Source organism: Ursus americanus, chromosome 4 (assembly GCF_024610735.1).
Source record: "Ursus americanus isolate L20-20 chromosome 4, mUrsAme1.1.p, whole genome shotgun sequence".
Classification (NCBI taxonomy): Eukaryota; Metazoa; Chordata; class Mammalia; order Carnivora; family Ursidae; genus Ursus; species Ursus americanus.
This window is the reverse complement of record NC_142130.1, coordinates 42,002,093-42,028,682: the sequence shown is the minus strand read 5'-3', so window position 1 is coordinate 42,028,682 and position 26,590 is coordinate 42,002,093. Positions and strand designations below refer to the sequence as shown.

The 26,590-nt window shown below is 34.5% G+C and overlaps 1 protein-coding gene across 28 annotated transcripts in view; it reads right to left on the bottom strand.

The window, feature by feature from the left end:
• ZBTB20 (zinc finger and BTB domain containing 20) overlaps positions 1-26,590 on the bottom strand; it is a 771,855-nt gene that overhangs the window by 552,802 nt on the left and 192,463 nt on the right. For 22 of the 28 annotated variants that reach the window (XM_087861253.1, XM_087861251.1, XM_087861244.1 and 19 more), the window contains one exon: positions 18,133-18,178. The gene's annotated coding sequence lies outside the window, so the exon portion shown is untranslated. Of the gene's footprint in view, positions 1-18,132; positions 18,179-21,249; positions 21,335-26,590 lie in introns of all 28 variants that reach the window. The other 6 variants (XM_087861260.1, XM_087861259.1, XM_087861245.1 and 3 more) reach the window with 1 other exon arrangement.

Sequence of the window (26,590 nt, the reverse complement as noted above, 5' to 3'; positions counted from 1 at the left end):
GAATTGGCTAAATTATTATAACACATCCATTGTGTGGAATACTATATAATCAATAAAAAAATCATGCCACAGAAAAATTATTTATTAACACAAACAAGTGTTCACCATATATTGCTAGTTGAAAAATCAGAATCTACAATCATGCAGAGGATAATCCTACATTTTTGCATGTACACATACATACACACATCATAATGTTAATAATGATCTTTCTCTAAATGGGAATAGTAACATCAAGGGTGATTTTATTGTCTTTTTTCTGCTTTTCTTGTGTTTTCCAAGTTTTACCATGCTGCTGTTATTACTTTTATCACTGAAAAATGATTACTCTGTTAAAAATAAAGGGTAGGAAAAAGTTAAATTACATTTCCTGATTCCTCTCCCTCACTTAGATTTCACATCTCACCTGTCCTCACCTCTCTCCTTGTCAATTCTAGTCATGAATATAATAGATGTTAAATAGAATAATGTTCTTTTATTGATAAATATTTCACTTTCCTAGCTGAATGGATCCTTTACTTATTTACAAACTTTACAAAAATGTCAGCCATGAGAGCCAGTGTAGTCTCCAAGCTGCTTCTTGAGCTTAGAAAACCAAACGAAGTAACTGCCCTTCTGTAATGAGGATGACTTGAAGTGAACTTTTCAAGGTACAAATATGTCTATTTATCACCTGGCTATTGCATCCTGCTTAAATTACAACATTCACATTTTGATTTTATTTGTACAGTTATAAGGTCTTACTGATAGGTAAGTGCTTCTCTTAAGTAAGTAAAATTAACATTACCATACGAACTAGAATTGCTGTTAAAAGTATCTCGCTAGGGGTTTGATTTATGCTATGATACTTTCACTGATTTAATCATTGCTTAGATTATCAAAATACAATAATTAATTCTCATAAGTAAAAAAGTTTCTTGGGATTTTCTTATGTCATAAACAATAGACATCAGTGATTGATAAATAAAAGAAAAATATGCCAATTTTGACATTTCAGTTCTTACTCTAGCACTTTTTTTTTTACTTAGTGCTTTGTGCTTCCTAAAAAAGTTCATGCAACAAAAAAGTGATTCTTTTATTTCAAATAATGAAATAAAAAGTTTATTTTCATGCCCCAAAATAAGTGTTAATAAATATTTTTAAAATATATGGTATATAAAAATAAATTTTTGTTGAATTAAAGGTGGAGATTTTAAAAGAAATTGAATCACCAATGTGCTAGAAAAATACATGGATAATTTTTTGATGAGTTTTCTATATCCCAAAGGAAACGACCAATAAACACAGCCACATAAAAAGTCTATAGTAAAAGTCAAAAAGCAAATTAAAAACTAAAAAATATTTTAAGCATCTCTAACAGAAACTGTTATTTTCCATTAATATAAAGAGGTTATACAAATCAACAGAAGATTAGAAAGAACCTCTATAGAAAAAGTTAAAAATATTTACTAGGCAATTCACAGAAAAAGAAATATAAATGGCTAGTAAAATTTTTAAATTTTTTTTAATCTAACTCATAAATTAAAAATGGAAATCAAAATAATGATAGAATGTCATTTTCACTTTTCAGATTAGAAAAAAAAATGTTAGAACTCAGTTTTGGTCAGGCTGTGGGAAAGCAGGAATTCTAATACACTATTGCTAGAAATATATATTAGAATAATGTTTATGAGGGAAAATTTTTAATAGCTATAAACATTTTAATTATACAAATATTCTAGGAAATTATGTATATTAAAATGAGTACAAAATATACTTAGAAGGTTGTTTATTGCAATATTTTTTGAATAGAAAAGGAATTAGAAATAACCAAATGTCCATAAATTAGGCAGTGGTTAAATACATTTTGTTATATCTATAAAATGGAAATATTAGGCAGCTATTAAAAAAAGATGATACAGCATAATATACTATAGTATAAATATGATAAAATCTCTGAGATATGGTATTAAGAAAACAAAACACAAAGAAAACTTGAATGGTATGATTCTCTTTTCATTTTTATTTTTTTCCCCTCTCTGTTTTTAAAATGCAGGTATACTGGTAAACTTCTGTACACAAATATACTTGGAATTTTTTATTTCTGGTAATTGCACTATAAGTTGGTGAAGAAACACTTTTCATTTTATAGCTTGAATACCATTTTATTTTCAAAAATGTTTTACCGTGTGCATGCATTTTTAAGATAAAAACAACAAAAACAATTGTTCAGTGTAGTGATAAATGGTGAAAAGTACTCTATAAGGAAGTAGAGTACCGCATCACTGGATCCCTCACTGTACTTGGCTACACCTATTTATTGTTTCCATTTCCTCTTCTGTAAAATAATTGAATTACACTAAAAAATAGTATGTAAATTATCTTATAATTCCACAGATTGTATTTTTATGTCTTAAGAATCGAGTACAGAAGAGTGGAAAAATATGTTTGAGATTTCAGTCTCTACTTTGAGCATCTATAGCTACTACGATTAACAAACCTCTATTTGGTACTTTGTAGACAGACTGTTGTCAGGTCTTTATGATGACAGAGAACAATGTATAATGCTGAAAATTTTGACAAGCTGAATAAACTAAATATACGCACTGTACAAGTAGTGCTTCTGGGTCTCAACAGGTCTCAAGGTGTTGAAACATGCCAAACAAGACTGATCAGAAATGTATTTCTTATGTACTTTACTGCCAACTTCTAACCTTGGCCCAGGTGTTTACTTGAATTTATCCTTGATCTATGCTCTCAAATACATAACTTGAGTAGAACAAAATGTCAAAATGGTTTATAATTTCAGGTATATATTGTCATATGCGTTCTTTAAAAGTTTGTGATATTCTATAACATTATAGTGCATGCTCACAAGTTATAAGAAGTGCTCTGTATCTTTTTAATTTGTGGTATTTGAAGCTTCAGTATGATAATGATCTTCCATTGTGACTTAAGATTCTCGTCATTTGGATTGTTGTTTTTAAAAGCAAAACCTCTCAAAAATTAAAAATTAAAAAAAAAACTCTCAGTCACGGTTTGAATGGCAAAGAATATGCTCACTTAAGTTACACAGTGGAAATTTCGCACTGTATTTCTGAGAAAGGAGTTCTTTCCTCCATTTCTGGTTTCCATGACTGTGATAAGAACAGAACCATGATTCAATGGTATAACTGATAACAATGTTGTATTATCAATCACATCATAGTTTGTTTTATAAATTGGAAAAAAGGTAAAGCCTATCAAAAATTATATTGAGAGGTTTTTTTTCTTTTAGTTTTTCTAGTGAAAAAAATTAAGCCCTCTCATCTAAAAACTTAATAATTTCTGAAAATGTTATTTGGCTCCATTTTTCAAATGCCCACAGTAGACTGTCTACTTCCTTGTGCATTTTTTCATATAGTATCAGCCTGGGTCATGGTAATGCTGTCATCTGTTACAGCAGCAAGCAATGGGAAAATAATAGTGCCGTGAGTGCAATGTTGATTAGACACATTAAACTCAGGAAAATTCAATCAAATCTCATCAATTTCAATAATTTACCACCACACGTCCTTGTCTAGTTAGAGATAAACAATTTAATTTTGAATGAAGCATTTGGAGAAATTTCTACTTCAGAATGAAAGTAAAGATGAAAAGAACAGATTTCTGTGCTCATCTCAAATGGAAAGTTAACTACATATTCCTAAAAAGTTCTGTGCTTAATCTTGGCCAGCTGTGAAACTAATACTTAAAAAAATTTAAATCTAAAGATATTCGGTTTGACCTTCCATTTTCATTTACAGCCTGGATACATGGAAAAAGCAGAAAGGGGGTGATATTACTCCTAGAAAAAATTATTTGCCGAAGGAGAAATGATGGTTCAAGAATCCCTGTAGCTCCTCTACCAATCCCTGGCACACGCGTAGGCAATGGAATTGACAAGGACAGCTAAGAACAGCAATGAATCTAATCCCTCTGTGGCCAAACTAATTTTGGCTTTCATAAACAACAAGTTTGTTTAATTTTAGGGAGATATAGTTGACCATCTTTAGTCCATTTCCGAATGCTTATTATTGCTGTGTTTACTATCAGGATAAAGAGGAGCATCAACGGTTGTCCCTGAAGCAGACCTCTTAATTGTACATTGTTAATAGCTAACAGTCAGGTCATGCATCCCCTTGTCCCTCTTTCTAATACACATACACCTTGGGACCAAAATCCTGAGCAACCTGTAAGAATATAGAGATCATATTTAGATTAATTTAGTTCTGGTACTATTTCCTCAGAAAGCCCACCCATGACCACTTCCCACCCCCCAGCGTTTCTCTATCCTATTTTTTGTTGTTATACTTCTTGCAAAGCAAACACCACTTCCTAAGCATCTTATTTATGTATTTGTAAATTTGTTTATGGCCTCCGCCCATACACACACACTACCACCACCGCCATTTTAACTTCATGAGGTACAGAATTGGGGTCTTCTTGTTCAGAGCTCTATCTCTAGTGCCTAGAACTAGATCTGACTTTCTCTGTGGTGTAAGAGTGATCCATACCAGAGAGAAATCTGTGATTTAGCAGAAGGAGACTTTCTTCTTTTCGGTTCTTACAGTAACAGGAAAAACACAAACTAGATGGGTTAATTCAATTAATGTATTTTGGGTGCTAATCACAGTTTTGTAAATCACAACCACATTTTTACCTTTAACTATATCACTATTTCAGAGATTATTTAATTTTCATTTTCATTTCTATTTAATCCTTATTTTTTTCTGGTAAGGAAGTCTAATACTTATTTCTAAATTTTCCTATCCCATGAGCATACTATTATGCGCACCATAATTATGTGCACCAGAACAAAAGTGCACCATAAGAACTGCAACTTTAAAGAATTGCCCAATAGATAAGACTAGTCATAATTCATATAATTATGAATTCATATTTCATATAATTCATATAGCCACTCTACTAATAGATATATTTTTAAAATTCAAGTTTTTGGTTTATTGAGTATTCTTAAAAAAAACATACCTGAAATAGTCCATAATCATGAGGTGGGAAGGACCAACAAATGCTTCCAATTCTATTCCAATTCTTTTAGGAATGGCTCTACTTTGCTCCTTCTGTAAACCCTTACCTTAATAGTAGTCTACTCCTTATGAGAAACAAAAAATACTTTCAACAACTTGAGAATCAACTTGAGAGAAGTACAAAAAAATGGAGGCATTTCATTGGGCAGAGCTGAGCTTTAATTCTGTCTTGGTCACTAAATGACTACATAAAGTTTGAAATTGACCTTTCCGAGCTGAGACCTGCTTTTTCAATCTGGTCCTGGATACTCATGACTTCCAGTTATCGCTGAATGGACGTGTATTTCTATAGATAGCCAGATTCATAACTCTCTAATAAAGACCTTGCCTGTGCTAAATATAGAGAGGTAAGTTTAGCTATCTCATGGTTTCAACAGCTAAAACCTAGCACAATGTCTTTGTCATTCTACAACACTAAATTTCAGGTGCATACTTGGCTTACAGAATCTGGAGACCATTATGAAAAAATTTTCTACAACTAATGATTTAGTTTATAAGTAAAGTTATTTTAAAGTTCTATGTGCTTCACGAGATATTTGGTATCTCAACACACACGGCTTCACAAAAAAGCTGAATGATACCACAGTCAGTTTTGAATTTTGCACTGACTGTAACCCTGTTAATTACCTATTCTATGCCTCAAGCTTAGCATTTATAATAAAAAGAAGTTTCAGTAGTTTAAAAGAATATGCAAGAGAATGACTCATGATTCAATTAAATCCATAAAAAACAATAAGGTGCTAAGGCAACAAGTATTCTATAAATGTTGACCAGATAAACTGTGTCAACTACAGAGAGGAGAAGGGATTAATATGTAAATTTGTAAATAAGACTTCCATAGATTTTACTATAGAAAAATAAAGTTACTCTCTCTAGTAGGTTGAACAGTGTCCCTCACAATTTCATGTCTATTTGGGTCCTCAGAATATGATATTACTAGGAAATGAGGCCTTTGTAGATGTAACTAGTTAAGCCCCTTGAGATGATATCATCTTGGATTTAAGGTGAGCCCTAAATCCAATGACTGATGTCCTTATAAGAGGAGAAGAAAACAGAGAGACACAGACAGAGGAAATGGACATATAAAGATGGAGGCAGAGTTTGAGGTTATACTGCCAAAAGCCAAGGGACACCTGGGGCCACTAGAAATTGTAAGAGGCAAGAAAGATTCTTACCTAGAGCTTTCAAAGGGATTGTGGCCGTGCCGGACCTTGCTTTTGGACTTCTAGAACTACGAGAGAATAAATTTGTTTTAAGCCACCCAGTTCGTGGCAATTTGTTATAGCGTCCTAAGAAACAAATACACTCTCTCTGTACTCGAACAAAGTGGAAGCTGATACAGCAGTTTCAGAAGTGTAAATGGTGACGTCAAAGTGTCCAGCTGATAGGAACATACAAGTATAAGGAAAGAACAAAGAGAAAATTTACTGGGCGGTTGCAGTGATGATTGCTAGTAGTAGTGGAATATACTGCCCTCTATTTGGAGTTGTTCCCTCTTAAATCCTACAGATAGATGCTACCCTAAAGTAATGTAAATCCCATACTTTCTAATCCCATACTTTCAAGAAAGTCAAAGACCGGTCTAAACAGGTATTGGTCATTTTTTTTTTAAGAAAATGATGAGATTTTAAATACATAGATAAATATTAAAAAAGAAAATTATGACATTTATATTTCTCAGAATCCCAAGTGAAATACTGACATGAATAAATACTAAATATTTTATGATGGTACATGATCAATAGCAAAGGTATTCTTAAAATCACTTAAGTGAACACCCAGTGTGGAGCCCAATGCAGGGCTTGAACTCATGACCCTAAGATCAAGACCTGACCTGAGATCAAGAGTCAACCGCTTAACCTACTGAGCCACCCAGGTGCCCCAAGTGAACATAATGCAAATAAGCCAACAAATTAAAAATTATTTATGTTGTCGAATAACTGGATTCAGAAAGTAAATATACCCATTTTTTATTAATGGAAATTTAAGTATGACATCAAGTGACAAATACACAGGGGAAAAAATAAATTTTCTTTTGGCCTACGGTATATCTTATCCTGACATTGGCAAAGATACCAGGAAGTATACATTGCTTTGCTTAAGGCGTCAGACCAGCATGATTAAAAATTATGTTTGTCTCTTAATACCCAAAATTAACCATTCAGTAATACTGAACTCAGCTATCCAATTTGCTATATAAATTTAAGACATTATAAAAGCAACATTTTTAGATAATTGTCAGTGTACCTATTTTTTCTGTATGCAGCATTATGTTTCTATACTTACTTAAATCTCAAAATTCAAAAGACCCTAATTCACTTACATTTTTTATCAAAAAGTTATGACCTATAGTACAATTCTATTTTGATCTTCTTAACAAAGAATGAGAATCAAATAGTGTAAAAGTTTCAAATACTTTAAAGAAAATACATTTTGAGAGATAAAAGATCTATTCACACATTTTACCCCCAATACACAGAAATGCATATATTCAAAAAATTAGAAATTATTTTCGAAAATTCCCTTAAAGACCCTCAAAATCATGATGGCACACATAGATATCCATCATTAAATGTTATATGTTCAAAGAAGGAAATATTGAAGGAATTATCCTTCTAGGAAACAGCAAACATCAATTGTTATTTTTTCTTTTTTTTTAATCTGAGAAATGTGCAGTAACTGACTATTAGTAAATGAACTTGTTTCTGTAGTTAATACATTCTAGTTAGCCAACCTTCTAATCAATCTTCTAGTCACCAAATATACTAAAGGTGGGAATAAATGGTTCTAACAACTCAGGGATGAGTCTATTTATATTCTAATTGTTTTTAGAGACATTGGTCTCCTAACAGTTTATAAGCTCAGCAAGATATAGATAATTAAGGTATTTATACAATCAGGTGGAAAGTGAATACAGTTACATCAATAGCTAGAACAATTTCCATTGAATTAATGAATAAATAAAACACAAAAAGGCAATGTTTAAAATGGATCAATATAAAAAATTTAAAAAATTTAAAAATAAAATGGTCAATATAAAAGTTACTTTAAATATATAAATTATTAATATCAAATAATTATATTTTAAAGGAAAGAGAAAATTGGTATCAAGCAAATGATCCAACAATAAATATTAGTAAGGACTAGGTTATGGAGTGTTTCTTGAATTCTTGCTTCTTTTTTAGGTAAGTGTAATTAATGCTCAATTCATAGTGCAAAATAAAATGGTGAGAGCTAGAGCAAATAATAAAAACGGTAGAGAAAGAAGGATCTATACAGTAACCATGCTAAACAATTTAGTACATGGTTTCAGGGTATACTTATGATAATGAGGATAAAGGAAAAGAAAGACTAGGAGGAAGAAGGGAAGAGGAGGAAGGAGAAGGGCTAATTGTATTTTTAAAGTACTTCGGTATACTGTCATCTATAATATATACAGATGAGCAAACTGAGCCTAAAAGGACATGAGGACCTGCCCAATATCTACTAGCCAATAAAGGTGTGGTGCAGAAACTTAAATCCAGATCTTCTATTTCTTTTTTTTTTTTAAGATTTTATTTATTTATTTATTTAGAGCACGCACTTGCCAGTGGGGGAAGGAGCAAAGCAGGAGGGAGAGAGATGGGAAAAGAATTTCAAGCAGACTCTGTGCTGAGCTGATACATTTCATCATTATGTCTGAGGTATACCCAAGCCCGACCTGGGTTTGATCCCATGACCCCAAGATTAAGACCTGAGCTGAAACCATGAGTAGAACACTCAACTGGGTGACTGAGCCACCCAGATGCCCCCCAGATCTACTTCTAAACCTCATATTCCTTCCACTATAATGTATTGTCTCTTTGTTCCCTGAAATGAGAAATATGTAGCAAAAAAATCTCCCCCCAAAATAAAAATATTTTTTAAATTAATAAACTAAAATCTCCCAAATTAGTGTTGAGAGTGCCACAGTATTGCTAAAAACAAAAATCAGGTTTTAAAAAGTTGTTGTTACATAAATTTATAGAGAACAAAGTCCTCTTTGAATCACCCTCAATTTTAAATATAGAATATTGGCAGTGAGAAAGTGCTCCCCAAACCATCAGGTGAATTATATACTACGAAGGAAAAAATTAAGAACCTATAGAAATGTAGGAGAGCCTAATTCAGATAGGAGGAGTCAATGAAGTTCTCCCTAAGAAGGTATTTTATAATAAACAATAATATAATACTTCATGGAATTTGTAGTATAGCAGAGGAGAAAAATGTTCAACTAATAATTACATAACTCCTTATATATTTATAACTGAGGACTATTTATTATCCTTGATAATTCACACAATTCCATATTTAACTCATTTGTTTATATGACTTCTCAGCCTGAAAATGATATCCTTTCTCCTTTCAAATGTCTTATGTCCTATGTTTCACGTTATTTCAAGGCCTAGTTCAAGTCCCATTTCTTACTTGCACCTCACTGAGCACTCTATCTCCATGGAATATCTTTAGTACTTAATGACTTATTCAGCAAGAGCAAATGAGTTTCATTTTACATCCAACTTCCATCAATTGGTAATGGTTGTCAAAAGTGTTGTCTTCAGGAGGAGTCTTCGATCAAGTTCTGGTTTAGTGGCAGAGAGAACCATGATGTCCTTCATGGGCACTGAAGGGGAGCAGGACATCAGGTCCAGGGCATTCATTTGACAGGAGTGCTGATACTTTCACTTTTACAGCATTCATTTGACACCAAATCCAGGTCTACAGCATGCATTTAATACAGTGGCTTATTTTATATTTTATTTTATTTTTAAATTTATATCATGTCTCTACAAGAACACCATAAGATTCCTACAGTCAAGGACCATATAGAACTCTTTGTGTCCATAGTGTATAGGCATGCCTTGCAAAGTAGGCATCTGCTTATGATAATGAAATGACTTTTTTGGAATTCACTCTTATTACTATTATTCGTAAACTCAATTTGTCTCTTGGTTTCTCTCAAAAGATTATCAACGCCAAAACCATGTCAGAAAGAATTCTGTTACATAAACTATAAACTTTAAGAAATACACTGTCTTTGTCATCTCCAGGTTCAAATGAAACATTAGGAAATTGGCAATATTTGAAGGTTAAATATATGTCTACCAAATAATACAGTGGGATGAAGAGAAGAGAAAGTAAATACACATTTTTAAGTGAATTTAAACAGTTTTAAAAAATTCCAAATCTGTGTCTTTTAAAATATATTTTATATATTTAGTATGTCCTAGAATTTTCATCCTTTTTTAGTAGACTGCATCTTCCTTCACATAATAAGTGTTGAAGAAATCCATGTCGATTAGTTTAGAGTTACATTAGAGAAATAGTTCCATTTTATGACCCCCCTGCTAAGCAAATGTATTTATCATATTCCATAACAGCTCACAGTTTGTTATACATTAACTGCTCATTCTCTGTGCCAATAAGACTGTGCTAGAACAGCAAATGAATTTGGTGCGTTCATTTAAATGATTCTGCAAACCACAGGCTACCCAGTTGTCTAATGATAAGAGAGCCCCAAAGCCACCTGATCACCATTATACTCCCTTATTTTTTTGGACTAGCATGGTCAGTACTGTCAGGATCTCAATTTCGAGAAGAGTGAGAAGGAAAAGTATACCTCAGACAGAATGATGAAAGGGGGCTATATTAATTCAGGCACCAATGATGATGTGGCAAGATTGGAAGGAGAATGGAATATAGGGTCTGAAGTGCTTTATCTGCTCCAAGACCAATGCTGGTTTTGGCACTTCTCTCACTCTAGTGAGTTGCAAAAAAACAAGCAGGTGCTAGCAATCTGAGAGACCACATGCCAGCTACAGCTGCTTCAAACTGATTCAATTACATCTGCCTGAATAGTCCCAGGACATCAAACCAGTTGAAGAGATCCATAGGTTGCAAGGAGACCTAGTCTGTCCTGAGACAACCACCTGCAATTCGCCAGGTTTGGATATGAGTGATCATTCTATTCCCAGGCATAGGGAAAAAACGGGTGGGTGTGGGAAAGAGGAATGTGATTTTAAATCACTTTAAAATTAAAAGTCGGTTGGAGCCAGCACAAAAGGCCCCTTCTAATTTTCATGTTTAAAATCTGACAGTAGCTGAGGTCTTAAGGATACCTTGAAACAGCCTGATTTTGTGAGAACATTTCCCAAATCATTGGGTACAGCACATTTACAGAACATGCTCTTGGGATCCGGACTTCGCTCCAAACCTTGTTTGTACAAAAAGGGGCCAAGCAGCTGGGAAATTCTGGAGTGGAGTGTGTCCTCATTAGTTCCCATCTGCCACCAGAACTCAGCTCATGGCAAGTTTGGCTAAGTCCTGGTGTACTCAGGTCCAAATGTGGGTCAGTTTTAATTACACTATACAGAATTCAGTGTGCAGTTTTTAAATCCTTATTATACAGCACAGAGGAATGGGCAGCTCTCCAGCTAATCAATTTTTTAAAAGTACATATATAAAATTTTTAAACCAGGGTAGACAGACAGTGGGTGGAAAAAAAATCTTATAAATGAGAACAAGGGTTACTTAAGAGAATTATTAGCGAAATTGGGTCATGAGCAAGTTCTGTTTTTAAAACTTCAAAGTCAGAAACAAACTGTTCCGTTGGTAAGATAGGAAACTTAAATAAGGTACACAATGCCCCTTGCTCTTTAGTTTGAATAAGTAACAAGGCTGCAGCCAGTTTACGGTAAACACCTACAGGGGCACTAGCTTTCACAGAAGCAGAGCTATTTCCTATTCTGTCATTCTTCACACCTCATCCCTTTCAATGTTTATCACTCATAGCAGGGACAGTAGAAAAGAAAAAAAAATCACAAACTACCTGTTAAGAGTGAAAAACAAAGATGAGGGAGAAGAAAGAGAGAAAGGAGAGCAGAGTGCACATGTGCTGAGTAGCAGACCCTGGGCATGACTTGGCTCTCAGCACCATCCACACCAACTGGGGCCAGAATCAACCCATGCAGTCTATGTTCAGAATCCATCCTGTCCAAAAGCTTCATCAGGTGCAGGAGAGCTAAAACACTAAGCCTTCAAAGACAACTATCAGCAAAAAATCCAGAAGTGAAGACGCAGGCAGTCAATGGTAGGCATTTAGCAATAGCACAATGCACCATTTTTGATGGATAAAATGTTCTTTGGCACAAGCCCTAACGATGATCCCCCCTCAAAAAAGGACCTTAAGTGAATGCTCAAAGTATTTTGGGGGCTTTTGACTGAGTTGTTATAAAGCTCATCCATTAAAAATGCAGCATGGAATTCTATGGGTTCAAATATTAGCAATTTAACATGTACTAGCTGTGTGATCTTGGACATATTGTTTCTTCTGAGTTTAAGTTTTCTCATCTGTAAAATGGGGAATAACATCCACCTAAGATCGTTGTAAGCATTATCATTAATACAGATAAAACATCTGGAATACAAAAGTCACTCAATAAATGTTAGCTATTAACCCAACTGTTATGAATTAAATTGAGCCCTCCCCTCAAAAAACAAAAAATATGTTGGAGTCCTAACCAAAGTAAAATGGGTCCCACAAAATGAGACCTTATTTGGAGACAGGGTTTTTACAGAAGTAATCAAGTTGAAATAAGATAATTAGGGAGGTCCCTAATCCCGTATGACTAGTGTCCTTATAAAAAAGGGAAATTTGGACACACAGATAATCATGAAGACATGAGAATGTGAAAAGACACAGAGAGAAGATGGCCATCTCTAAGTGTGTAAGAGAGAAGCCTGGAACAGATCCTTCCCTCACAGCCCTCAGAAGGAAGTGGCCCTGCCAAAACACTGATATTGAACTTCTGGACTATGAGAACCAAATTTCTCTTGTTTAAGCTGCCCAGTTTGTGATGCAGCCTAGCAAACTAATACCCAACTAAAAAAAAAATCTCATTAATCATCAATGTTTACCTTGACTCATCACGGTCAAAGATGTACATCTGACGTTAGGCAAGACAACTTTATGAACTTTGCTGAGTAATAGTCTATTCCGTATATTATCTGGAGTTTTTTCCTTCTTTCCTGATTGCTGTTTAGGCAGATACTGCTACAACATAAACAGGATGGCAGGAAAAAACTGGTTTACTATAATTAAGATCATCTAGTTTTTATTAAAGATAATTAAGGTAAAATCATACACACAAATTCATAATCCACTTTTCCACTGTTGAGGGAGTTTGCACAGGAGAGTATCAGGACAGTTTCCCACACTAATTCCCTTCTGGAATCAAGAAAAAAAGAAAGACTTATACAGCCATTTACTCATTGCCAACTATGCTCCCTAAATCTGAGGCTGCTTAGATTGTGACAACCTTCCCAAAAGAACCACCTAATTCCCTAGGACGCATGGAAGAGTACATGGTTTAATTGGGGAGGATGGGTTCTTCATTGTTTGCAAGAGGTTGGTTTTCAGGGTATCTGACTTTCAAAAGAGGGGTGATAGTTGTCTGGGAGTTGCATCAAAGCCCTTCCATTGAAAGGTACATTTCCATAATCACAGACATTAAAGTGGATGTGATTATCCTCATCTTGTTTTTCTTTAAATAGCCCCAGCCCCAGATATGTAGCATGTGTATTTAGAAATAGTGAGTCTAGGGGTGCCTGGGTGACTCAGTCATTAAGAGACCTAGTCTTCGTTTCAGCTCAGGTCATGATCTCATGGGTCATAAGCTCGAGCTCCATGTCAGACTCCGTGGTCAAGGGGAAATCTTGGGAATCTCACCCTTTACCCCTCCCCCCACTTATGCCTGCATGCCTTTCTCTCTCTCTCTCTCTCTCAAATAAACAAATAAATAAATAAATAAAATCTTAAAAAAAAAACAAGAGGGGAAAGTAGAAAACTAATATGTAGGGAATACTAATGAATGTAGTGCACCGAATAAAGGATTTTGTATACCTAATCTACTTTAATCCTCACATCTATCATTTAAAAGACAGATGCCTTATCACCACATTTTAGACAAAAATGAGGTTTAGTAAGGTTAGGCAACCTTGGTCAGGTCACATAGCTACTGCAGTGTAGAACTGGGATTTCAATGCAGGCCATCTGGACTCCAAAGCTCCTAAATTCAAACTCAGGCAAGAGAGTTAGAATCCAGATATCCTAAAAGGTATCTGCAATTCACAGACCCCTTTAAAGCATCTGAAGTCACATAGACAGTAGATGTCTTGCTAAATCTGACTCGGTTTATTCTCCTTAAGAAGAAATCAGTTATTTACAAACACAAACTTCAATCAACTTGGATAAAATTAACCCCAGCATAAGAATACCTGAAGGTCTTTTAGATTCAGTATAGTGATAGCTTTTTTATGATTCGTATTCCAGCAACTTGACATAGTCCATTTACTTCTTGGAGATAAGCAATCAACTCTCAAATCTCCAGTAGGAAGGTATTCCACATGAGGTATCTTACACTAGACCAAGAATCAAGAGCTCCAGGTTCGACTTCTGTATCTCTCACCTACTAGACTGCATAACACTGACAAGTACATGAACTTTTCTGAGCTTCTTTCCTCACCATGGATACAAAAATGATGTTAGATAGATGACATTAAGGTCCCTTCAAGTTCTAACACTACATGATGTTTAGAATCTCTTCTAAAGTATAAGAAGCAGAGGTAACATAGGCTAAAACCTCTAAGACAATCTATGTGACAATGTCCAGGCCAGGATCTCTGATCTCAGGCAATCAGATGGTCTTTCTTCAGTATCTAAGTTATAGTCGTGATGGTACTGATAGAAATAATAGTAGTATAGCTAAGATTTATTGAGTACTTGCCATGTGCAAACCACCAAACTAAGAATTTTGTATGTATTGTCTGATATTAACCTCAATAGATGAGGTAGACATTATTATTTTTCCAATTTTCCAAAGAAGTAACAAAGGAACAGAAAGATTACATAAGTTGATTGGGTCTATAGTCATAGTAAGTGGTGAAACCAAAAAGAGCTCTATTGACATATCTTTGTTTCCTGTACTAGTCTGTGCATTCTCTGAAGACAAAAACTTTGCTTTATTCATTTAGCTTAGCACTGTTGTCTGGCAAATAGTGAGCCTCCATTTACTGTGTAGAATTAAAAGAAGAAAGAAAGTGAGGAGGGGAGGGTGGAGGGGAAGAAAGGGGAAAAAGAAAGTATATTTAGACATGCTATGTTCTTAATAAATGTTAATTTTCTTCCTTTATTTCTTTAACCCTGAAATCACAGAAAAATCCACAGTTATGCCCAGGCATCCTAGGGCTTGGCAATTTCTCCTTCCTGGGGATTTTACACTATACTTTCTAGTACAAGTCAGTGAAGCAGCTACTGGTATCTGGTTTGGTATTCTAGATAACTGATATTCTTGCCTCGTCTCTTAATTTCTAAAGTTGAGACTAACAGAGGAATATAGTTTATTCTACCTCACTAATGTTCTGGGAAAAAAAGAATGCCCTTGATACTGGCCTCTCACCCACTGGTATAAACTAAGGTGCAAGAAAAACTGTTCTCAGAAGAAAGGTACTTCCAGGCCTAAAGGTACCCAACAATAACATTAACAAGTGGTATCAAAATTTGAGAACCCTAAAAAAAATGTTTTGATGCACTAGACACTGGCACATTCTGCAGCCTCTGCCATTGTCATATGACTGCCACATGTGGCACAAAATGTATCTCTAGACAGGCCTATCCAAAGCATGTCTTAACTATCCTATTTTGACTTTACCTCTACTTGGCTTCATCTCTACTTATTTACAGTTAGAATTTAGTGAATAGCAGAAACCATAATTATAAACATGTATACAGTAAACACAGGGCCCATTACTTATGTTTAGCAAAAACAGTTACAGATTTTTAATATAATCTGATCTTATACAAAGAAAGTTAACATAAATTTCATTTTTGTGTTTTCAGTGAAGTAGAGATTGGGAAAGACGGTGGAGGGAGGCAGGCGATTGACAGAAAGATGGAGAGGGAGAGATGGAGAGAGTGACTGCTCGGAAAACCAAGGGCACTGATCATAGTAACAAAGAAGATTTGTTTATTCCTATGCTGCAAAGTATTTCTAAAGTGAGAACTAACTTAGTCATTGACTATCTCAGCATTGTGTGAAAAATAGGTATAAAGACTTTTCTCATAGTCAGCAAAAATAAATATAAAGCATATTGCAAATAGTGTTATGTAAATTCTTGATTATAATGAGGATCAATTCTTACATATTCATTTCTCATTTTAAGGACAGTATTTATCAGTAGTCTCATCTCTGTCTAATCAGCAGTATGAGAACTAAAGGAAGTCCGAAGACCCATCCAGAATATATAACAAGTAACAAATTTCTAAGACTTTCTATTTCTCTATTTCTAATACAACTCCAGATATGTTTTATTCATTCAACATGCATTCACTCAACATTTACTCACCACCTACTCTGTATAAAGCATTGTACTAAAAGGCTGTGGATAGTCCTCTACTTATCAGGTACCTGTGTTTCCTACTCTCACAGAGGTTAAATTCATACTACAGTGATTTAAAAAAAAAAAGCAGATTAAATGGAACAATAAAAAGAAAAGATACACCAGCTCTAAGATTTTTGTTACCAAATACTAATGGCAACTTCTTAGCCTTTTATTAATATAGCATTGTTAAGGAAAGTAATGCAAGTTATTTGAATAAGTTTTCAATATCAGGAATTTGAGACTACCAAATACATTATTTACTTAAATACTTTTTATATTAAGTTGCCACTTTTTATATTGCACTTAAAGAACTTGACCTAATTACTATAAGCTATATTCTCTAAAAGCTTGTCTATGCTAAAAATGTAGATATTTATCAGAAAATAGGTAGAGCTATTAACATTTAAAACATCAACTCCTAGGAAAAAATACCAGGTGACAAGGATTTGTCAAAAGTAAAGGTTAATATTCCAGCCTTAAAATCTACATCCGGATTTTAGACCCTTTTCTAGGACAACCATTAAGTAAGTTTTACTTTTTTTCCTCTCTCACTTCCCCCCAACTGCAACAGACACATGCACAAATCAAGAAATCATCTTACAATATACACTTAAATTTTCTGAATATGCCCCATGTGTCCACTAATAGCCAAATGCTTTCAAATCTGTTCAGCTAAATGGATCAATAACTACATCCAGTCTCACATTGTGGGGTTGCCAACATGGTGAAACTAAGCCAAACACAAAATGTCTGCACCAGGACAAAAATTATTATCCACCCAGTAATCTAGAGAGATCTATTTTCCCCAGGTATCCTTTAGAGAAGTTAACATGCACATCATCTAGGGCAGTCAAGAGCTATTAAAAAAAAAAAAAGTTGAGACTCAGGACAAAGGATTTGGAGAAAATAGTGAGTTTTATAATAAACCAATGTAATAGTTTAACGTCTGCATCAAATAAAAATCTTTCAAACTCAGAGTACACAAAATTCGTAACAGCTAGAGCAAACTGCTAACAAGCTTCTCTGTGCACTCACTCATATGACACAGCTGCAAGAAACAATTGAGCAGGTGCAACCAAGCTTTTGAGAATTCCTGCCTGTTGCCCAGGAACCACAACACCGCACAGTTGAGATTTTAAACAGGTGCAAACATTTTTTTCCCATTCCTCTAGTGCTTGAGACAGTGCAGCAGACAGTACATCTGCAACCATTCCTTACCTAAAACAACCACCATAGAAAATAAACTCCAAAGCGGCAAAAAAAAGTTTGAAAATAAAACAATAATGTAAAAAACAGTGGTTTTGCAATAGTCTCTGACCCCATATCAGCAGTCGCTTTAATAATACAGTTCCATAAAACACTCTCTAATCTCTTCACCAGATGAATGCTTTGTAATTAAAATTATTCTGCCTCATCAAATCTTAGAAATGTTTATTTGATTCTTACAATAGAGTGAAATGCAAGATATGTATAAAATGCACTCTCCTTTGAAGCTGTCAATATTTATAAGTACTCAAAAATTAACATTTTCACATTATGAAATCTGTAAGCAATTTTAGTACACAAAACTAGTAACTCGTCAGTTAATACACAGATTTACATAACTATAGGTAATTCATATACATACCTGTGCAGCTAGGGGGCACAGACAGACGTGCAATTTATCAGGCACTCTGAAATGCAAAACAAAGATATCATATAAGTAAAAATTAATTTTGTAAGTGGAGCCAGTATTTACGCTGAGGCAGTTTCTGCAGAGAAGTAGAAAAGACTGCAATCCTTAAAGAGGTGAATAATTTTATATCTATATTTTCCCTAGCGGATATTTCAGACCACACCAAATTCATATGTGTGAATAAACACACACAGAGAGTCCCTTGGCAGTGTTATCAAAAACAAGTACCAGGCAAGGGACGATGACTCACAAGGCCCCTAAAATGAAAATGCTTTCACTAGAGGACAAAGCAAACACTTAAAAATGATTTTTTTTTGTATACTTCCAACACAATTGCCTTCCTAGAACAAATATGACTGCTACTGTCTAAAATGAAACCACTCAGATTCATCTGCACTCAGTTTGGATAGAACACTGGTGAGGAACAAAGGTGCTTGTGTAGAGCAATCCACAAACATGCATGCATGCATACATACATATATACATATATACATACATACATACATACATAAAAGTAAACTTTGAATGTTCATTAGCTTCAGGTTACAAGAGCAAATAGAAATGAGATTGTTTTGATACAAGAGGGAATGCTGAAGTCACACCAGATATAATGCCTCAACCAAGCGCACCCAGAAAACTGCCAGTGAAGTAGGTATCAATACAGAAGACAAAGTAAATCCAGCTCAAAGCACGCAGAGTTTACAATTAGACCTGAAACATATTTGTATGTAGGTGGAAAGGGCATTGCAGCATGTGGCCTCTGGACTACTTGGACCCTTCAAAATATTCCACAATTCTTTCTGAAAGCAAACTGAAGTGTTTCATTTATATACTCCTAAGCATAGTTAATGAAGGTAACATATTAAAGCCAGTAGGTCTACACACATGCTTCAAAGTGTGTAGAGAAAATAATCAATTTTGATGGTGATTCAGTGAAACACCATCTACATACACTTCTGATGGGACTGTGAATTGCTAAGAACTTTCTGGGAAACTATTGGGCAATGTGTATCAAGAATTTAAAGTTCAAAATTTTTACTCAGCAATTTTAGTTCTAGGAATCTATCTCATATGACTGAAATCCATAAATCTACAAAAGAAAAATGTTTATGATAGCAAGAAAAACACTAAAAGCACACTAAATATCCAACACTGAAAAAGTAATTAAATAAAGCATAGCACATCCATGTAAAGGAGTATTTTGCAACAATCCATAAGGTAACTTGTGGTACTATAATGTTATATAAACATGTAGGGTGCCAATTGCGTGGACATAATGAAATTGTGTAGATGAGGAAAAAACAGAAAGAACATACAAAAATATTAAAAATGATTATATCTTAGATAATTGGATTGTAGATAATTTTAATTTTTGCTTTTTACTTTTGCATATAGTCTCCCCAGTAAACATTACTTTTATAACAAGGAAAAAAATATTAGCTGGCAGGATAGGAATAAAAGAAAAAAGTTATAGAGTGCCATATGGAAATCATAAATCTAACCTTCCTAAGTGAAATAAATTAATTCAGTCACACATAAAATCCACTAAGTATACCTACAGTGAGAAACTCATCTTCATTGCTTCCTCAGAGGGGTACAGCCAGGGTCTCTTTCAGCCCACTGCTTTAGAATCTACACCAGTAATTCAATAACACATTTTTAATCATCTTAGTTAAACTTCTTTAATTATGCAGAGTGAAATGATAGCAAGAACAATTTAGGAATGCAAATCTGTTCAACCTATTACAGACTAATTTATTCACTAAGTCAACAATATTTAGTGAGCATCTAGTACATGCAAAGTGTTGTATTTGGCATTATGATATGCTAAAAGATAAAACAGAATATACCTTACCCTCATAGAGCTAACTACTTAAACGTGCTAAAAAATATGCTCATATACCTTCCTATTAATTTTGCTGGAAACCCAAAACTGTTCTTAAAAAATAAAGTCTTAAAAACAAAAAACCAAAGTAAGAAATATGTACATGCAGCTCACACAGAGATATAAACATAATACAGTTTAAGGTGTTTGTGACAGATATGGTACATTTTAAAGCAAGAAAACATGTATCAGTCTTATTCTTTCATATTATTGCACAAAAACTGATATTTAGGAAACATTCAAGAAAGAGTCATGAGTACATAAGTGTATATCCCTTACAAAATGCCCTAATAAATTCCTTTAAGTATTAATTTTGTTTCTTATACGATCTACTTTTTGTTAATAGAGAATTATATAAAGGAGATCAGGTATGAAGACATATTAACCCAACCTCAGATGCCAGATGTCTAAGCCTGTCTTAGATTATCTAAGGCCACACAAAACATATGCACAATTATTAACAGGTTATAGTTAATTTATTGGCAACCAAAGTAAGTAAGTGGTTACTTGCTAACCTTGCCAAAAACACTGTTGTGAAACTACCAGGGAAAGGAAAGGAGATAGGAGTGGACAGACGAAAGCTGAGGGATCTCTAACAGCCAAAGGTGGTGATGGGGGTGGGTGAGACCATTCTTGTCGTGCAGATAAAGTGATGCAGCATAGAGCTTCACTTAACAGCAGTTCAGCTTCCTTTTGGCCCGTAACCGTAATGTAACCAGCACTTGCCCCTCTGAAGCAACACGCAATGGTTTTAAGGTTTGGTCAGTGGGGTCAGCTTGCGCGAAGTGGTCACAATAACGAAGAGAAGCTACTCATGTGATCAGTGATCTACTGATCTGGAGCTCACAGAGTTCAGCACAGCAGCAGTTGTGTGACGGAGCACAGTGGTTAAGTGATTAGTTTTTGCAATCAGACAAACGTGGAATCGAATTCCAGCACACTTTCTTCAATCGTGTGGTCCTGAGCAAGTGACATTTTCCGTCAGTAAAATGAAGATCATGTTACCTATCCTATAGGATTGTTAACAGGCATGTAAAGGAACTAGCCTAGTGCCTGCTATAAAGTAAGCATTGTTGAAGCACTATTAGTACTGCTCTAGTTGTTTGAGAAAAGGAGAGGATATCTGTCCCTTTAAGCTAAAGTGCTAACCTAAGCAGGAGTAAGGAGATAGAAAGATGGCTTACTCAAGATATCACTCTATATTCCACAGCTCATCCAAGAGCCAGTCAGGTGCTGGATGTTCACAGAGTACCTCTGAGTCAGGAAACACTGTAACAATAATAAGAGCCACAATAAGCAACCCTAACCAGCTTTCTGAAGCACCATTCTAATTACTGAAGAGGAAGACAGTAGAATCTCAGTATTATGTGCAGCAATACCGCCCATTTTTCTGAGTGAAAAGTGAAGGCTTATTTCCCATACTTTACTGAAACAATCAGGGACAAGAAAATAAGGAAGAAATAAATGTAATTATTCAACGGGAATGAGGCCAAGGTGTTGTGGGCTCCTTAACAGTCAGTCACAAGTGGCAGAATCACATTTTATGTTTTCTAAAGAGATCCTGCAAATGACCTGAGCTTACAAATAATACAAGATTCGCAAATAGAAGTAAAAAATATTATAATCAGTTTTTCTCTCCTGGTTTGGAATATACAAGTGAAGGAATAATGATGTTGTTCTGACAGTTCTTATTTCTGTTTTGATTTGGAGGACAGCACAGATCCAGAATTGTTCAATGGTGTCTTCGGAATCCCATGCAGATATAATCCCTAGAATGGTTTGGGTCACATGAGGGTGAAGTTGCTATCAGCACCATTCCAGATGGAGATATACTATAGAGGATGTGTGTTAAGTTCTTTTACTTCCAGGTTGGCACAGCTGTACTCCCCAATGGGAACTGAGTAAGTCCAATTCTGTGCTGGGAAGTGCAGGAAAGTTTATCTTCCCTCCATACTGGTTAGGCTTGGCTAGAAATGGCAGAGGGGGGTACTCGTGGGCCATTAATAAATCGAATAGCCAATTCATTTAAGGCACTGAAAAGGGCCTCAGCAGGGTCTGCAGGGGCCAGTGGCTCCATAAAAGAGCTCTGGACCTAAATTTAAACCACAAACTACTTCCCCAGTGACCAAGTGAGCATCCTTAGGAACATTTTAAGTGCTTTACATTTTAAGTTTAACCTATTTTGAGAAAAGACACTTTGTAAACCAAAATATTTTTATTTTATTTCATATGTGTTTACTTCTGGACCCACTACTGAGCCAAGCTGAGTGCTCTATCATTATTATATTGTTATCATAAAATGTTGAATTTAATCATCAATAAAGCCAATTTCATTTTTTAAATTGAGGTGTCCTAATTTCTGTCGTTTTATCTGAACAGAAAGCCTATGAAGGGTAAGAGGAATTATAATTTTAAAAGTAGACTTGAAAAACTAGTTAATTATGCTTATTTTTATAAATTACTAAGCTAGATTTAGCCCTTCACACTTAAACAAATCTCTCTTCCTATCAGAAAGAGAAAGTATGAGAAGGAACAGTTATCTATGTATCAACCCTGTGAACTGGAAATAGATAAAGGGCAATAAGGAAGGAAAAGGAAATCATACGATAAATACCTGTTAGGCCAAGAGCACAGTTGGTCTGTCTACACCTTAGGTCAGACTGGCTATAATAAAGCCACTAAATGTATGAAAAACTAAGCTTATTTTAAAAATGCTAGGTTTGAATTTTCTAGTATTAATGGCTATGAAACAATTTAATATCAAAGTTTAGAAACTTTGATATTAAATAACATTAAATAACATTATAAACATGATGAATTTGAACTCTCACAAAGAAATCTGATCTATAATGTACTGTAAATAACTATTTATTCTGTAATCCACACTTCACAGTACATTAAAGAGAAAATAGTTTTATTAAATAGATGATATTTTAAAACTTTAATTCTTATATCAAAATTTAAGAGATAGTCAAGAAAATGAACCAAACTAGAATTTAGATAAACATTAAGAATTATATCCTTGTATATAAGTTGAAGTTATGATAATGGAAAGGATTATTCTCAGGCAATGTGAAAATTCTACTGACCTGCATGTACACATCCCCGGGGTATCAGTTTAGATATTTTCCTCCTCCAGCATCTGATGACCTGTCCTTAATCTTGTCATAATAATCATAACATTGCATTGTAATTGTCTTTTACATAAGACTATAGGCATGTTAACAGGGGTTTTTGTCTTATTCACTATTACATCTCTAGTCCTTAGCACAATACCTAAAAAATAGTAGGTATGGCTTAAATACTAGTTAAAGAAATGTTGAATGAATTGTGTTACCATCTATTCCTGAAGATTAAGGAAATTCATGCTGTATAAAAAAATTAGGAATTACATTCTTAAATTATTTTTCAACATTTGAAGGACTGACCTTCTGAACCTCTTTTCTTTTACTTTCCATCCTACTTTTCCTCTTAATCAGTACAAAACCAAATGATGAGAGTCCTAGTCTCAAATGTTCACAACAGATTAGAAAGCCTGCTTGGTCTGGCCCCAGGGTGGGCAGAGGTGAGTGCTCCAAATGTCTCTTGTTAACAGACAGCTGGTATGGTATGATAGAAGCTGAGTCAGAGTTCCCTGAAAGAGATCTGCAGTCCCCGACCAATTGTGTGGTTCTTCTACTCTCTCTGAGGGGCCACCTCCAACTGATGACAGATCTCACCATTATTTTATTCTTTTGTAGCATTTATGACAGTTTGAATTATTCGTGTGGTTATTGGTTTATGTGTTTATTCTCTTTCACCCCACTAGGTCGTACACTCCATAGAGGCCACATTATTTTGTTTGGCACTCTATATCTAGGGTCTAGTTTAGTGCCTGACACACAATAAACACTCAATAACTATTAGTCAGATGCATAAATATGAGGTTTGGAGCAGCAGCTTTCAATCGAAAGAGACTGTAAAATTAGGTAGGTAACAGCTACCCCCACCGTTGTTTTTCCTACATTCCAACTCTGTCTACCACATGGAAACCTCAGTGCTGTAAGAACGCTTTTATTATAAATCCCATTCAATCAATGGCAAATCAGGAAAACTTCAAAAGCAATTCTAGGTAGGCTGAAGGTGGAATATCTAGGAGAAGCAAAGGAATTATAATGAGAACAGCAATCACTTCCAATTAGAAGTTTGGGGTTTGAATTCCAGCTTACTAAGTGTGTATCCTAGGGGAACTTACATAATCTCCCTAATACTCAGTTTCATCCTATTTAAAATGGGGAGATTTTATCTAACACACAGAGTTGTTAATGGTGATTGAATGAGATTATATATGTAAAAGCAGCTGGTAGTATAATTTATGGCATTTAGGAAAAGAGGCTCAATTACAAATTAGTTCTTTTGCATTGGCCAGCCAGTCTGCAGCAAGATAGAGAGATGATTTGACTAAAAGCCCAGGAACAGACATCTTAGATAAAGAAAAATGGAAGAAACAAGAATTTAAAGGAAGAAAAAAAGTAGGTGCTAGGGACTATAACTAAAAAACATAAGACAGAGTAGTAGGAATATAATAACAGTTAGAAATGGAAGAGATTTTAACATGATAGAAAAATTACCAAGAAATCTATTACCTTTTCCCTTAGGTGACACAGCCTTCCCCACATATAAATAAAATAATTGCTACTATTATAGTTAGGAGAAAAATCAACTGAAATGTACATTAAACACATATTAGAGGTTTAACATTCTTCCCATGATTTCACATGCTGGAAACTCAGCCTGTGTAAATATAGCCATGAACTTTATTATTTACTATGATAAAGTAACAGCATATCCTCCTGTATGTACTACCTGCAGAGTTATAAAAGGCAAATGTGTACTTGCTCTTTAGGTACAATTACAAGGCAGCAGAATGTAGAGTTAGGCCCTTTCTTTGCATTCTCTGCTTATCAGACAGTGGTTACCAACACTGAAGAAGAAAACTTGGTATCATGAAAACTTTATTGGAAATTCTTTTTTCACACTTCAGTGCTTTCATTTTTTTCACTGTTTTAGTCAAACTTATGTCAGCTCCCTCAGTAAAATGATTCTCTAAATCATTATTTTCTTGTGTGTGTGTGTGTGTGTGTGTGTGTGTGTGTGTGTGTGTGTATTCTTTGGTCTGTTTCTACATAAAGAAAGAGGAAAGAGGTCTTAGATGCATTGCATATCAAAAGTAACCACCATGCCTCCATACTTCCACCTCAAGAAATGCCCATCTGGTATCAAAAAGTTCATCAAAAGAGCCATTAGAATCTATAGTCTTTGCCCACCTGTGGTGATAAAATGGTTTTTTAAGTCTATGTTCTCTTCAAGTCATTTTTCTAGGTAGTGAAGATAAAGGAATGAACAAAATAGATGAAAACTTCTGACCATAAGCAAGAAAAAGAACTAAAATATATAGAATGATAGACAATGGTCCATGCTAAGGGAGTAAAATAAAGCTAAGAAGGGAGAAATAAATGTTGGAATGGGGATTTGGGGGTGAAATTTTAGATAGGGTAACCGGTGATGATATCATTGAAAGATCACATTCAGGTAAAGACCTGAAACAAATGAGGGAATTAATTAGGAAGATATTCTTGGAGAAAAGGTATTCAAGCCAAAGGAATAGAAGTAGAAAGGGCCTCTGGGAAGAGTATGCTCTTCTGTTTGCTATAAAATATCAGGCTAGATTCATAGAGAAATATTCCTTTTAAAACACAGAGGTGCTATATTTAAAAGAGAAAACACACAAACACATATATAAACAAAATTTTTTAAATGTTTGATCTCATGAGAAAGACATTAAAATTCCAAAATGATAGAAAGAAAAAGGAATATAAATGACGGGGCATTTGGCATATTATTACAATGCTACCACAACACCCAGGCATGTTATCCAATTCAGCAATAGTCAGGATATCTCAGGGACACAAAGCAGGTTTTCAATAACTGTGGTCACAGAGAACGGCAACCAAGTAATGTACCTGGAGTACCTAGAAGAAGCAAATCTGCTCTGTGAGGACACCTTCCACAACCCAGTCCATGTTGGAGTCTCATAGAAAAAGCACACCACGATGAAGAAGAACTCACATATCAAAAATATCAAACACATGAAGAAAGTTTTTTCCATAAATAAGTCAGCAGATACAAAAGTTTTATATCAAACTTTTATATCGAACATGAACATTAAGTTAGAAAATGAACAGAGCATAGTCTTAAGATCTGAAGTGACAGGATATCTATCTCGGACTTTAGTGGGGTAAACATTTAAAATGATAAGAAATTTTAAAAGAAAAAGGAAAAAAATAAGAAGAAAAAAACAAACAAGGCAGATTTGATTAAAAAAGGAAGACATTCATAGAATTGAATTTTTATTAAAATTAATACCCAGAACGAGGCTATATCAAATTAGATGCAGCTAAAGGAAGCATTACTGAACTCAAAGATAATTCCAAGGAATTTACTCAATAAAAAGATGAAAAACATAAAAAAAATTAAGGGATTTAA